The sequence below is a fragment of the Crinia signifera genome, chromosome 5 (assembly GCF_055691185.1).
Source record: "Crinia signifera chromosome 5, ASM5569118v1, whole genome shotgun sequence".
Classification (NCBI taxonomy): Eukaryota; Metazoa; Chordata; class Amphibia; order Anura; family Myobatrachidae; genus Crinia; species Crinia signifera.
In genome coordinates, this window is record NC_139221.1 from 217765095 (window position 1) to 217780524 (window position 15430).

Below are 15430 nucleotides of genomic sequence, written 5' to 3' on the forward strand. Positions count from 1 at the left end.
TATATATATATAGGAATGCTTCAGGTGGCCGCACACATCGGTCTCTGCTCTTCAGCAAATAAACACGCAAGAGCCGTGTCTTTACAGCCGTAAAGACACGGCTCTTGCGTGTTTATTTGCTGAAGAGCAGAGACCCATGTGTGCGGCCACCTGAAGCATTCCTGTATTATTCCATTTTTGAGCCGGCACCAGGGCAGCTGTATTCGATTGGATGTGTGCCAGCACATCACCCCATATATATATATATATATATATATATATACCTGGTGTAACAGGCGGCACTCGCTGGCAATAAATGACTGAGACCACTCAGTGGTTCGTTATGAACGTTTTCGGTTTACTCAACCTTCATCAGATTCATATCTGATGAAGGTTGAGTAAACCGAAAACGTTCATAACGAACCACTGAGTGGTCTCAGTCATTTATTGCCAGCGAGTGCTGCCTGTTACACCAGGTATATTGGGACGACCATCCAGGGGAAGGCACCGCCAAGACAGTTTATTACTATTGGAAACTGAGTGCCGGGATCATCGTCACAATTATATATATATATATATATATATATATATATGATCCAATATGGAGTAGCACTCCTCTTCCACACAATAGTGTCCGGTGCTCGCCACAACCCACTGGAATGTGGTTAATAATATACACAACGTAGAGGTGGCACTCGGGTAAATAGTATAAAGACACGGACCCCCTTGTTAGGTCAACGTTTCGAAGCCTTTAATTAGATGCTTCTTCCTCAGGACCAGAATACAAATAACCACAGTGAAAAAGAACATATATATACATACATACCAGACCGCCCACCGTCGTACGGCGTCCAGGACGCCCGCCATGAGGTGACGTCATCAAGACCGGACTGGTCGCATACGTCCGCGCGTAATTGCGTCATGACGTTGCCCATTTTCCCGGTCGTCAGCACTCAACCTCTCGGCGCTACGACGTTCACTGGTTGCCATAACGACCGGAGCTGCGTCTGTAAGACAATAACAAAATGCTAAAACAGCGGGAATAGCAACAATTACAGTGCATAGAAAATACATAAAAAATACACGTTGGCATAGTTAAATACCGTACATATGTGTAGTACAATAAACCCACTAAACTATACAAAAAATCAGTCCGAACCTGTAAATAAAAAGACAGGATAATTGTAGTCGGACCTGAATCAAATATATGGAAAGTCGAGAAAAGTTTAACACGGGGGACACTTAAAAATCAGATGAAGCAGTGTAGGCCAGCTGATTCATTAAGTCCCTTCGGCGCCAGTGTACCCTGGGTACACACCAAGATGCGCTCACTCTGATTGGGACATGCGAAGCTATGTCCAAAGGGCGTGAGAGTGTATATATATTTTATAATTTATAATGCGTCCCGGGAGGTGGGCTGCATTAGAGTATAAATAAAGCGGGATTGCCTATGAATATAAGTATAATTTTATATTATACTATAATATAATATAATTTTATTATATATATGCCAGACAGCATCATGCCCTTTGGACATAGCTTCGCATGTCCTACATTTGATGCCCAATAGAGCTCACCTTGTACTTACCCTGGGTCCACATATTTTAACCAATATTTGTGTAAACTTATATGTGATAAATCTGATGGTGCGATCCAGTCGATCAGACCACCATACTTGCCTTCAATCTAATATGCACGGCTATCTTGCTCCCCAATCATCACCAATGACATGTCGACATAATTGCATGATGTTCATTTAATTTCTCCTCACATGTGTATGTATGTTTGAAACATATGTCACTTAGGTACGCTCTTTGGGCTCCCGGCTTATACCTAGCATACATCACGTCTTTAAAACCCCTCACAGTATCTTTAGCTGCGTAGCGTACGCAGTGCACCCAATCAGAGTGAGCACATCTTGGTGTGCGCTCCACGTGCGTGTCACAGCGCACCACGGCATCTGTAGTTTACTGACATTGCTATGTTACCCCTGATCACCCTATCACAGGGAGCGCGCCTAGACTTGCGCTCAAGTTGCGGGTCACAGCGCATCACGAGACCGGACACCCGGCTAGCGCATACACGCCCGTAGGATAATCACCGCCGGCACCCCGAACTCATTGGCTGTTTGTTTACATACGCAACTTGCGGCGCGAATCGGCTGCCCACGTGACTTCCGCTATTCAGGTATTTAAGCCGGGCCCGGGCAGTCTGGGATACAGCCATGGTACCTGCACCATGCTGATCCGTGTTACCCAGCTGTACTTGTTGTTGACCTGACATTACTTCAGATACGTAAGTGCTATGGATTTATGACTTGCACGGTTTGTTTCACTGATGTTTGAATATGTAAGTGACTAGCATACCTGTTATGTTATATTGCTTGCAGGCTCCTTGATAAAGGTCCTGCTGTTGGACCGAAACGTTGGGGCTTTTTCTGTTGATACACTACTATTATTTTATCAAAAGTTCACTGACTTTGATTATTGTGGAGAGTGCGTATTTCTCTGACAAGAGAACCCTGGATATATATAGCAGTATATATATATATAGCAGTATGTAAGGTGGCACTCCAGGGAGGGGTACAAGTGTCCAAAGATTACCATCTGGTGCTAGCACCTTGATAAAAAGGCTCACAGCCTTGAAACGCTGCAGTCCTGTCTTTTTCTCTTCTGAGTGCCGCCGTCACCCCCACCGCTATATATATATATATATATATATAAATATATATATATATATATATATATATATATATATATATATCGTCCTGTATGGCCTGGCACACCTGCCTTTATAAGTTGCAGCTTTACCTGGTGCCTTCTCTTCGCAGAAGTATATAGTAGTTGGGTGAGCAGCACTCACAGGTTATTCAATAAGGAAATGACACTTCTTAGGTGCAAATTTCTACTTTTCGGTTTATTTGGTTTATTTCAATAAACCTTCATCATTCCTGATGAAGGTTTATTGACATAAACTGAAACGTAGAAATTTGCACCTAAGAAGTGTAATTTCCTTATTGAAAAACCTGTGAGTGCCGCTCAGCCAACTACTATATATATATATATATATATATATATATATATATATATATATATATATATATAGTGAGGGGAGGTGACGGCGGCACTCGTAAATAAGGAGACCAAGCAATCCGTTTTATATATATATATATATATCTCGCCAGAAGAAACACCACTCAAGAGGCTGTCAGTTGCAGTAAAAAAAAAAGCAGAGGTTATTTCATCATCAGGGACAAATGCAGTAAAAACATTACCATATAACATATATACCCCCCAGAGAACACACCCACAGATCAATTGTTGTAATTTACCCACACCTGTCAGGTATCACCACTGGTGATCTCCCTGGCATGCATAGGAGAATCTCCATGGTGCCGCCAGATGACCTCACCTGAAAGTGACCGGACTCATGGGGCAGCTGGTTACCATAGTAACCAGTAAACATACAAACTAAAAACAATGAAAAAACACAGAAATTAAAAACAATGTTACTGGTTACAATATTTTCCAACAAATAGAAGGAACAAGCCCTGTGTTAAATAAACTAAGCATATACATATACATTGAATATGTATGGCTTTAACTCACAGGTAAGAACTCAAGTCTACATATTTATTTAACCCTTTAGGGGATAGACTATCCAGTTTGTGAATCCACAGACACTCCAATTTAATTAATTTGCGATTTCTATCACCAGTGGTAGGCGAAGGGAAAAAGGTATTTCTATCACCACCCTGTTTCAGCATTGGGATGTGATCAATGATCCTAGATCTGATGCTGGCTACTGAATGATTTGCCTATACACAATGTCTGGCAACTGGGAAGACACTGACACCAGATTCTAAGACAGCGTGGATTGTCAAATGATGGTTCGCCATTTGTTCCAACATGGTGGATGTTTTGCCCACATAGATGTATCCACAGGGGCAGAGCTGACCCTAGGCATAGGTAAACTAGGCAACTGTCTAGGGCGTTTGGAATGCCTAGGGACACAGCAGCTTCTGCTGATTAAAATGATATGCAGCATGCCTATATTTAGTGTGTGAGTGAGGCTGTATCTGCATATGAAATAGTGTATTCATGGAAATCACTGTAACATAGCATTCCGTATGCAGGTACAGCCACAGTCGCAGACAGAACATGGGCATGCCGCATATCATTTTAATCATCGGAAGCTCCTTGTGTGTCCTGGTCACATAATAATGCAAATAAGATGAATTTTCGACAAAAAAAGACACCCGACGTTAGCAGAACTGGCCAGGAGCTTAATGGCCTATTGAGGCAAGATGTAAACATCTGTATCCAAGCAGAGCCAAAGGTCACAGTGTTAGCGGCTGTGCGAATGCTGTCTGGGGGTGGGTTGGTTGTGCAATAGTGTTCAGCATATGTGTAAGGGGCATTATGTGTGTCATGTATAAATGCATTAATAATGTGCGACATATGTGTAATAGGCATTATGGGGGTATTTTGGTTGACTCTTTCTGACTTTATAATTCCTTCTTAGATGGACAAAACTATGTGCACTGCAGGTGGGGAAGATGTTTCTTGTTCAGAGAAAATTAGATTTGGGTGAGGTTTTACTTCAAAGTGAGAGCTATATTGCAGTGTAGAAATAAAGCAGTCAGTATTTACACTGCACAGAAACAAAATAACTCACCAAAATCTAATTCTCTCTGCACATTTTACATCTGCCCCCTGCAGTGCATATTGTTTTCTCCATCTAAGAATGAGTTGTCAGAAAGAGTGAACTAGAATAAGGCCCTATGTGTATCATGTGTATCATGTGTATCATGTGTATCATGTGTATCAGGGCATTAACAATGTGCAACATATGTTTAAGGGGCATTATGTGTGTCATTATGTGTATGAAGGGCATTAATAAAGGTTGGCATAATGTTTAAGGGACATTATGTTTATAAGGACATTAATAATGTTTGTCATGTGTAAGGGGCATTACTGTGTGGTATTATCAGGGGTGGCGAGAGAAAGGGGTAGGGGGCACAAATTACCCAGACCAAAGTCTGATGAAAGGGACCAGTAGGGGCCCTGGGCTCCCTCCCCTTAAGTGACAGCAGCAGCTGCAGCTCTTGTCCTCTGCCCAGCTCACACTGCTTTGTGCTGGGTTGTAGTGTGGCCATGGAGGTGCTTAAAATACATTATTTTCTCAGGATTTTTTTTCTAAGGGTATAGTGCGAGATATACTAAGCCTTGAAAAGTGATAAAATGGAGAGTGATAAACCACCAGCCAATCAGCTCCTACCTCTCATTTTTCAAACTCAGCCTGTTACATGGCAGTTAAGAACTGATTGGCTGGGGGTTTATCACTTTCTATTTTATCGCTTTTCAAGCTTAGTACATCTTGCCATAATGTGAATAATATGAGGAGTAATGTATATAAGGTAAAGTGGTACTACTGTGTGATGTAACATGAATAAGGGACACCATCGCATGATATAATGTTAATAACGTTGCACTACTGTGTGGCCTAATTTGAATTGGGGGTACTATTGTGCGGCCATGCCCCTTCCCAGCAAGAACACACCCCTGTTTGGGCTGCGCACCGAATGTGTGCACTGTTTCTATTTAAAATATTTCGGGTAGGAGCACCAAAATGATGACTGCTATGATGAGGGTTGATGGTGCTGGGAAAGGGGAGCAGGGTCAGAAGCGGAACTAGTAGCGGTGCTAGGGGGCACCAGCCAAAATCTTGCCTAGGGCGTCATTTAGGCTAGGGCCGGCTCTGCACAGTGGCAAAAGAGAGTATACTGTACACAATGAATCTGGATGTACAAGACAGAGTATGTCTAGTATTGGGAATCTTTTACCTATGTAGTGGTGGTGAAAGGAGTCACCCATCAATAGTGAACTACAGGTCACACTCCGTACAACAGTAACAACCAGCCCATTTGGAGAAAAAGTGTTTAACAGGTGCTGGTTTATGTAACGTGCAGTTTCACCAATACATCCAGGGCGTAACTATAAATTTAGCTCCCCCCTGCCAAAAAAGTTTGTGCCCCCCCCCCCCTTAGTAAAACATGTAAATGGTGCAGACATTGCTGTGTGTCCCAGTCACCTTGTTCACTATATCTATCTATGTAAATATACGCACACACACCTCTACTATTGTCCCCACCAATATACTGTGAATATACACCCCTCCTGTACATTCGCATTCCATGTATATACACATACCTCCCAATTACACATTTATACACATATTCCCCATATGCCTATTATATGTACATAAACATTACTACTAAAATACATACAATAAATACACACAAACCCCTCCATATAACCATATATACACCATTCTATACATAGACTGTACATATACACACACTGTACATATACTATATACACACCCTGTAAATACACTACATATATACACACCCTGTACATACACTAAATATATACACACCCTGTGCATACACTACATATATACTGATTCAGCAATATGAACATCAATCACTATACCTGGATCTGTGTTGGGTGGTGCAGCAGCATGGATGTGGCTTCACAGGGCGCATAGGAGTCTACAAGATACAGTACACATGGGGCAAGTGATTGCACTGCCACAGGCTGGGCTGGATGTTGTTCGTTCCTCAAATGAGTGGCTCCATCGACTGTGGAAGCAGAGGAGTGATTGCTCCAATTCTGTGCTTATGGGAAAGGGGGGTCTGGCAGGTTGACAGCTGCTGTAGTAGAGGAGAGTGCTCTGGCAGCTGTGGCAGCAGAAGGGGGCTCTGTCAAGCAGACGGCAACTGCACTGACAGTTTAAAGGGGCATACAGCAGCCACACTGGCAGCAAAGGCTTCTCCATGGGCTGCATCAGCAGATTTAATTCTGCCACCCGCTGCCACCCCTCTCACCCACACAGGGCCTTGTACAGCACACATTCTGTGCTGATGTGTGCTGCCGAGTATGTTGTGCACCACCGCTGTTTCACTTTCCCTCTGCTGCAGCATTAGGACAGCAGGCATTCTTCAGTGCGCCCGGGACCCTACTGGTGCTGGCTCCCCCAAGCCACAGTGGGGGCTGCCACATCATAGTTAAGAAATTCACACTGAAATCCCTTTAAGTGAATGGTCATCAGGAAATTTATGGCAAATTACTCATTGCTGCATGGCATTGGTCACTTCTAATGAGAAATGACTGGATCTAAAATATTCTTAAAAGTAGGACTCAAAGTCCTATATATATATATATATATATATATATATATATATATATATATATATATATATATATATATATATATAGAAAAAAAAAAGAAGAAAAAATAAGTGTGCAAAGATTGAGAAAAAGCCAGTGTCCAATATGAACAATAGTACCACAGGAGTATTCCTCCACAGTGTCCTTTCAATTGCACTCAGGTGTATAATGCCCGGCAGCTTGAGCTCTCCCTCTCAAGGAGGTAATCCTGAATCCACAGGTATGTTTGTCTACAAAAGAAACGATGAGAGCAAGCGCACTATAGTGCATGAATCAATTTAAACAATGTATTGATGGGTACACAGATGATAAAAAACAGGTAGCGGCACTAAACACCGCAGTTAGATCGCATGGACTGCTTGTCCCAGCAGTGTTAAGTCGGAGCGGTTACACTCTATTGTGGCGTCCAACAGCAGCAGCGGCGGTAGTCTCGCACCCGACAGGTTTGGTTCTTGGTCAGAGAAGACGCTAGGCCACGCCCCAACGTGTTTCGTCATCGACTTTGTCAGATAAACAATAAACAATACACACTGGGTTGAACCTATATACACCCAATTGGGCCAAGCAAAAACAGAATTGCCTCACAGCAGTCTTTTAGTCTTATCTGTCCAATATTAAGTCCAAAAGGCAATTCCAATGAAAGAAGGGTTCTCAATTCTCTTCAACAACTACTTAGAGTATGACAGCTGTCACCTGCGAAAGTGGAAAAACAATCTGCCATATTCGCAATTGGGCCGATTAAGACGTAACTGTAGTACAACACAATTGTTTACAGAACAGGCCAATATATATATAATTCGATTCCAAGAGAAAGGTTACCCAGAAGGTCTTGTTCAAAAAGCATTTGATCATTGTATGAAATTAGATCGTAAACAATTGAACAATTATAAACAGGTTGAGAATAGAGGACACAAGAAATCCTTCTGTCCATTTATCACTCAGTACAATGTTAAAAATGATGAAATTTGGAGGATCCTAAATAAACATTGGCAAGTGATCAGGATGGATCCATACTTGAAAGATGTGTTGGGCGACCGCCCTGAACTTGTCTTTAGGAGGGCAAGTACTTTAAAAAGCAGACTTGCTCCAAGTGTACTACCTATTGGCCCCCCTAGGGTTCACTCCACCTTATACAATCTGCCACCCCCACAAGGAATTTTTGAGTGTGGGAAATGCAAGATGTGTCCCCAATGTATGAAGGGCACAAAGAAAATTATAGACAAAAATGGGAAAGAAATAATAATTAAAGGTGTAATGAACTGTTTAACAACATATGTAGTATATCTTTTAATATGCCCTTGTAGCATGAAATATTTTGGGCAGACAAAATGCATGCTAAAAATTAGAATATTAGAACATTATCATAATATTAAGAACAAAGTGAAACATCATAGCGTGCCCCGACACTTCGAGACATGTAATCCAACTACATTTAAGTTTGTTGAGTTAGAACATGTAGAGTTAAACATAAGAGGAGGTAATAGAGATAACATGTTGGGCAGAAAAGAATCCTGGTGGATGTACCATGGTTTGAATGACGGGTTAGAAATAACTCCTTTTGTAAAATGAGTGCTTTTTTAAATAAATGTCCTTTTTTCCCCTTTTCCTATAGATCTGTATTGACAGGTTTTCATGTGAATTGCGTATACTGTTATGTACGCGATATCTTAATATCATATTTATAAAGAGTTTTAGCAGTAGTAGGATATGCTGTTGATTTGAAGTGCATTTCTCACAAATGTGTAGACTGTATGAATATATGCAATATGTAGGTACATTCTTTGCAGGTTGTAGCTTGTTTTTCATTGTAAGAACGTGAGCAAGCTGTTGTAATATAGGATTACTTTGAACATGTTTGTAAATACGAGCGGTTCTCTCAAATTAAAGTTAATCCGATGCACCTGAGCATCGGGTATATGTGAGGTGACTGAGCGATGCTAGGCCAGCCCTCTGACGAAGTCCTCGTGACGAAACGCGTAGGGGCGTGGCCTAGTGTCGCTGAGACCGGAGCCCAGAAGAGTGAAAGACCGCTCCGCATCGGTAATAGTGCAGGGTACTAAAATCTTTAATGCTGATATTCCTGCGGTGTTTTATACCGCCAATTGCGGTACGTTACCCTATGTGAATGGGGACGTTATTTTCATTTGAATAGAACCATATTTTAAAGTGATAACGCACTATGGAGTGCCCGTTTGCTTTATTTTATATATATATATATATATATATATATATATATATATAAAAAAAGTACTTGAATATTGTAGCGCTGAAGGTATGTAGAAATCAATAAGTCCAGCAATACCACCTGAGATTAACTCAGGGGAACAGATGCACCAAAGTCCATTTAAAGACTGCAGCTCAATCTCCCAACAAGCTCCTGGGTTCAGCGGAGAAACAATCTGGACAAAAACAAAGGAATGGGAAGAGAGCGCTTCCTGGTGTATTAAAAGAGATTTTATTGGACACCAACACGGTAAAATCCCAGGTACAACAATGACTTTGCCCGTACCTGTAGTAAAGACACTGTGGGCTGGCTACCACACGGCTTAAACAGTATAACCACAAACGACAGGCTGCTCACACGGTCCGTACTGTAAGAGGCGCCGGGTCTCAGTATCGTGCTGACGCTGGATTGCGCCGCATGGAAGCGGGACACCGGTGGGCGAGAGACAGACGTCCGAGGAGACACAGGAGAGCAGGAACGTAGCAGGCCACGCACTGACGCGTTTCGTCACTGGGGACTTCGTCAGAGGGCGTGGCTACTGCTGACGTTCATGCTCATTACATACTACACAACTGCCAATCACAGTGCGAGGGCCCGACTCGTCTGGGCAAATAGAAAAAAAGCTGGGAAATACACAGCTGTTTATTATTACATAAAAATTGTCAAACGACTAAACAAAGTATATTTAAAAACATGTTTCATAAATATAGGAATTATACCCTATACCACTAACGCTATTATAGTAAATAAAGCGTATTTGAAACGGAGAAAAATAGTAGAAAAAATGAAGAGTAAAAATCGGCCGCGCACATATATTGGCAGCTGTACCACACAGTAAATATTAAATAAGCAACAATATTAAAAAACCACATTAATTCATACATACATATAGCAATGCGAAAATTCCATAAAAAACAATTAATAAGATATACATATAATGTCGACACAGCACAAAAGTCGACTTATTACAGTCAATTTATATAAAATGCAATATATTAGACAGTAGTTAGTAGATGTTAGGCATGACAACGTACCAGGGGGCTATGAGAACATACACTTAGTTAATGAAAGGGGTAATCTCGTACCCCTCATTCAAACCATGGGGGACAAGCGTATTGAGAGTCAGAATCCATGACGTCTCACGTTTTAATAAAAACTTTTCCATATCACCCCCTCTTTTAGGTTGCTGTATTCTTTCAATACCCTTTACACGTAAGCTAGAAGGGTCACACCCATGTACTTCTTTAAAATGTCGGGATACCCCATGGTTTGTGACCCCATGTTTGATGTTTCTAATGTGCTCAAGGATACGGGTCTTCAGGCACCTTTTAGTTTTCCCGACGTACCTTATGCCACATCCACATTTAAGAAGATAAACTACAAAAACAGAATTACAGTTAATAAAATCTTTGATTCTGCAATCTGAATCCCATATATTTGCGCCTTTTTCAACAAAGGGACAGACCTTGCAGCCATTACAAGGGAAACTGCCCTTTATTGATAAAAAAGTGTCACTAGGAGTCCGTGACGGCAGACTCGCTAGCTGACTCTTTGAGACCATAGATTTGACTGTTTTTGCACGTCTAAAAACAATTTTTGGCCATTCTGGTAAATGATTGGCCAAGATTGGGTCCAATTTTAAAACGTTCCAATGTTTCCTGAACATCGAATGCAGTTCTTTGTCACCATTACTGTACTGGGTTGTAAACATAGTGTCAAAGGAAGTACTAGTATTTGGGGAGGGGGGAACCTCATTTTTAGTGACCAAAAGGTTTCTCCTGTCAAGATTTTTGGCTCTTGTCAATGCTGATTTGATAATACTTATAGTATAGTAATAATAGTATTATCAAATCAGCATTGACAAGAGCCAAAAATCTTGACAGGAGAAACCTTTTGGTCACTAAAAATGAGGTTCCCCCCTCCCCAAATACTAGTACTTCCTTTGACACTATGTTTACAACCCAGTACAGTAATGGTGACAAAGAACTGCATTCGATGTTCAGGAAACATTGGAACGTTTTAAAATTGGACCCAATCTTGGCCAATCATTTACCAGAATGGCCAAAAATTGTTTTTAGACGTGCAAAAACAGTCAAATCTATGGTCTCAAAGAGTCAGCTAGCGAGTCTGCCGTCACGGACTCCTAGTGACACTTTTTTATCAATAAAGGGCAGTTTCCCTTGTAATGGCTGCAAGGTCTGTCCCTTTGTTGAAAAAGGCGCAAATATATGGGATTCAGATTGCAGAATCAAAGATTTTATTAACTGTAATTCTGTTTTTGTAGTTTATCTTCTTAAATGTGGATGTGGCTTAAGGTACGTCGGGAAAACTAAAAGGTGCCTGAAGACCCGTATCCTTGAGCACATTAGAAACATCAAACATGGGGTCACAAACCATGGGGTATCCCGACATTTTAAAGAAGTACATGGGTGTGACCCTTCTAGCTTACGTGTAAAGGGTATTGAAAGAATACAGCAACCTAAAAGAGGGGGTGATATGGAAAAGTTTTTATTAAAACGTGAGACGTCATGGATTCTGACTCTCAATACGCTTGTCCCCCATGGTTTGAATGAGGGGTACGAGATTACCCCTTTCATTAACTAAGTGTATGTTCTCATAGCCCCCTGGTACGTTGTCATGCCTAACATCTACTAACTACTGTCTAATATATTGCATTTTATATAAATTGACTGTAATAAGTCGACTTTTGTGCTGTGTCGACATTATATGTATATCTTATTAATTGTTTTTTATGGAATTTTCGCATTGCTATATGTATGTATGAATTAATGTGGTTTTTTAATATTGTTGCTTATTTAATATTTACTGTGTGGTACAGCTGCCAATATATGTGCGCGGACGATTTTTACTCTTCATTTTTTCTACTATTTTTCTCCGTTTCAAATACGCTCTATTTACTATAATAGCGTTAGTGGTATAGGGTATAATTCCTATATTTATGAAACATGTTTTTAAATATACTTTGTTTAGTCGTTTGACAATTTTTATGTAATAATAAACAGCTGTGTATTTCCCAGCTTTTTTTCTATTTGCCCAGACGAGTCGGGCCCTCGCACTGTGATTGGCAGTTGTGTAGTATGTAATGAGCATGAACGTCAGCAGTAGCCACGCCCTCTGACGAAGTCCCCAGTGACGAAACGCGTCAGGGCGTGGCCTGCTACGTTCCTGCTCTCCTGTGTCTCCTCGGACGTCTGTCTCTCGCCCACCGGTGTCCCGCTTCCATGCGGCGCAATCCAGCGTCAGCACGATACTGAGACCCGGCGCCTCTTACAGTACGGACCGTGTGAGCAGCCTGTCGTTTGTGGTTATACTGTTTAAGCCGTGTGGTAGCCAGCCCACAGTGTCTTTACTACAGGTACGGGCAAAGTCATTGTTGTACCTGGGATTTTACCGTGTTGGTGTCCAATAAAATCTCTTTTAATACACCAGGAAGCGCTCTCTTCCCATTCCTTTGTTTTTGTCCATATATATATATATATATATATATATATATATATATATATATATATATATACATACATACATACATACATACATACATAAACATGGCATTTTCTGGGTAATAAAAAATGCATCATGCCCAAGTATTTTTTTTGGAGGATCTCGAAAGTCACCGATGACTATTTTAAGCCCAGTTCTTTAGCAGAATAGTGGAAGCCTTAGATTGACAAGTGAAAAAATGCTTTGATGCTTATTATGAAAGGGTCTGTGAATCCATCGCTATTCGCGAGGCATTCACAAATCTGCAAGGTGTGCTTATTTTTCATATCTGGGTGGTAACTTTTTTTTTTTTTGCTGGCATTGGCTTTTTCTCTAATTTGCTGAATTAGGCCCTATGTGCGGTGAACAGCAGTTCCATTTCTCTATGCGCTGTTTGTGATATCTTTATATATCTCAACTTCATACTGTATGTGAATTAAGTTTTGAGCATACAGTATTTCAACATAGTGTGCTCTCTCTTTCCCTCCATCTTCCCCTCTTCCTCCACCTTTTCCCTGCCCTTTCTCTTTCTTTCCTCCTCTTTCCCTCTCATGCTCTGTCTTCTGATCTCTCTCTCTTTGCCTCTTCCTCCTCCTTCTACTCCTCTTTCTTTATCTCTTTATCTCTCCCTCCCTTTGTCAGGTATGCAATGCAGCTGGCGAGGGGGTTAAACAGCAAAGATTGCAGAAAATCAGCGATCCTCGCTGTTTAACCCCCGCGCCGGCCGCTCGCTCTATTCAACGTTCTGGAGAAATCCTCGCCGTCACAGGATGGCGAGAATTCCCCAAAACAGCGAGACCGGCGGCTAATGCAGAGAACTCGCTGTAATTAGCCACGAGTCTCACTGCTTCTGGAGCCGCATAGACCAATTCCCCCTCACTCAAAAAATGGAGCGAGGGGAAATTGGCATATAAGGGGGCTGCGTTGAATACTGACAGGGTAAGTGGTGACAGCGAGTAGGAAGCTCTGCTCGCTGTCGCTGCGAGCCCACAGCATTGAATACCTGCCTTTGTCTCTTCCTCCTCCTTATATCCCTCTTTCTTTGACTATTTTTCTCTCCATCACCTTGCTCTCACTTTTCCCCTTCCTTCCTCTATGTCCCACCTTGTATCTCTCTCCCCCTTCCTTTCTCCCTTTATCCCTCCCATTATCTTGTTCTCCCTACAATCTTCCTTAACTCTCCCTTTCTCGCCTTCTAACTCTCCCTCCACCTCCCTCCTCTCTTTCTTCCATTTTATCTTAAAATGATAACAACTTGCATTTTCGAACACTTCTGAGGAACGATTAAGGTCCAAAATGTGTTAAGTGTGTTTTCATATATGTGTCCTATGTGAGCTTTGCTTCTGCTAACCTTTTGCAATTATGGGAGATCCCTGATTACAGTCTGGAGTAGAAGCGATACGAGGACAGCCCAGCAGTATTTGCCACTAGGTCTCTGTTTTATGCTTGTTTTTTATGTCTTAAGATTGGAAGTGTAATTTGCTATTAAAATCCTTTGTATAACCCGTGGTATTGCACCAACCTTGTCTTCTGTTTGCCTCCAATGATGTCCCTTATTTGGGTTGTGGAGTCATCTTTCATTCTGGGAATAAAGACCATGACTGCATTGATCATCTGATTCTAATAATTGGATGAAAGCTATCTACTTTAGGTCAATATATCTATTTTGCCATCACCATTAGGTTTAAAGGTGATAGTGTGTTAAAATGGTAGTGCTGTGTGTGGCACAATAGCTTTTTCTATAACTTACATTTTTGGCCTGCACACCACATATCTTGTGAGGCCACACTTTTATCCCATGCCACATTCCATTGTTCTATATATACAGACTTAGGCCAACTTAGTGTACAGACTCATTCGCACAAAAAAAGATTTGCAACCCTAGCAGAGATTCATGGAACCTGGCAGCTAGCTCCCACCAAGCATCTTATGTTTCATGGCTTATTATGACCAGATGTCCTTTAGGAGGACATGGCTGTTACTACATACCTGTAGGAAGATGCCAGTTGCAGTTCTGGTGGTTGTGTTTGTGGAACTAAATACTTGTTAATCCAGATCTCTGCAACAGATGTGGTATCTGGTTTTCACTTTTGCTGCTAGTAAAAAACTTACCTAAAACAAATAAATGAAAAAGAAAAAAATATGTAAAATGTATTTAATTGCTTTATATACAATTTCTTCTTTTTAACAAAAGAAAGAAAGGAAATTCAGAGATGTTTGTTCATCTGATCTTAGATGTTGTTTTTGAATCAATTTTATACTCATCATTTATAGTATAAATACAAATTTTTGCATGTGGTTTACAACTGTGATCTGAACAGAGACATTGCATTTTAATACAGCTCAAGATGTCCAACAATTGCTGAATATGAGCATCGCAAACACAGGCATCTGTGCCATTTAGAAAGATTTAGATTATACACCCTGTGGTTCACTATGCAAATTACGTTGAATCTGAGTTGTGACAAGTTTGTCTCTCTAGACAGGCAGC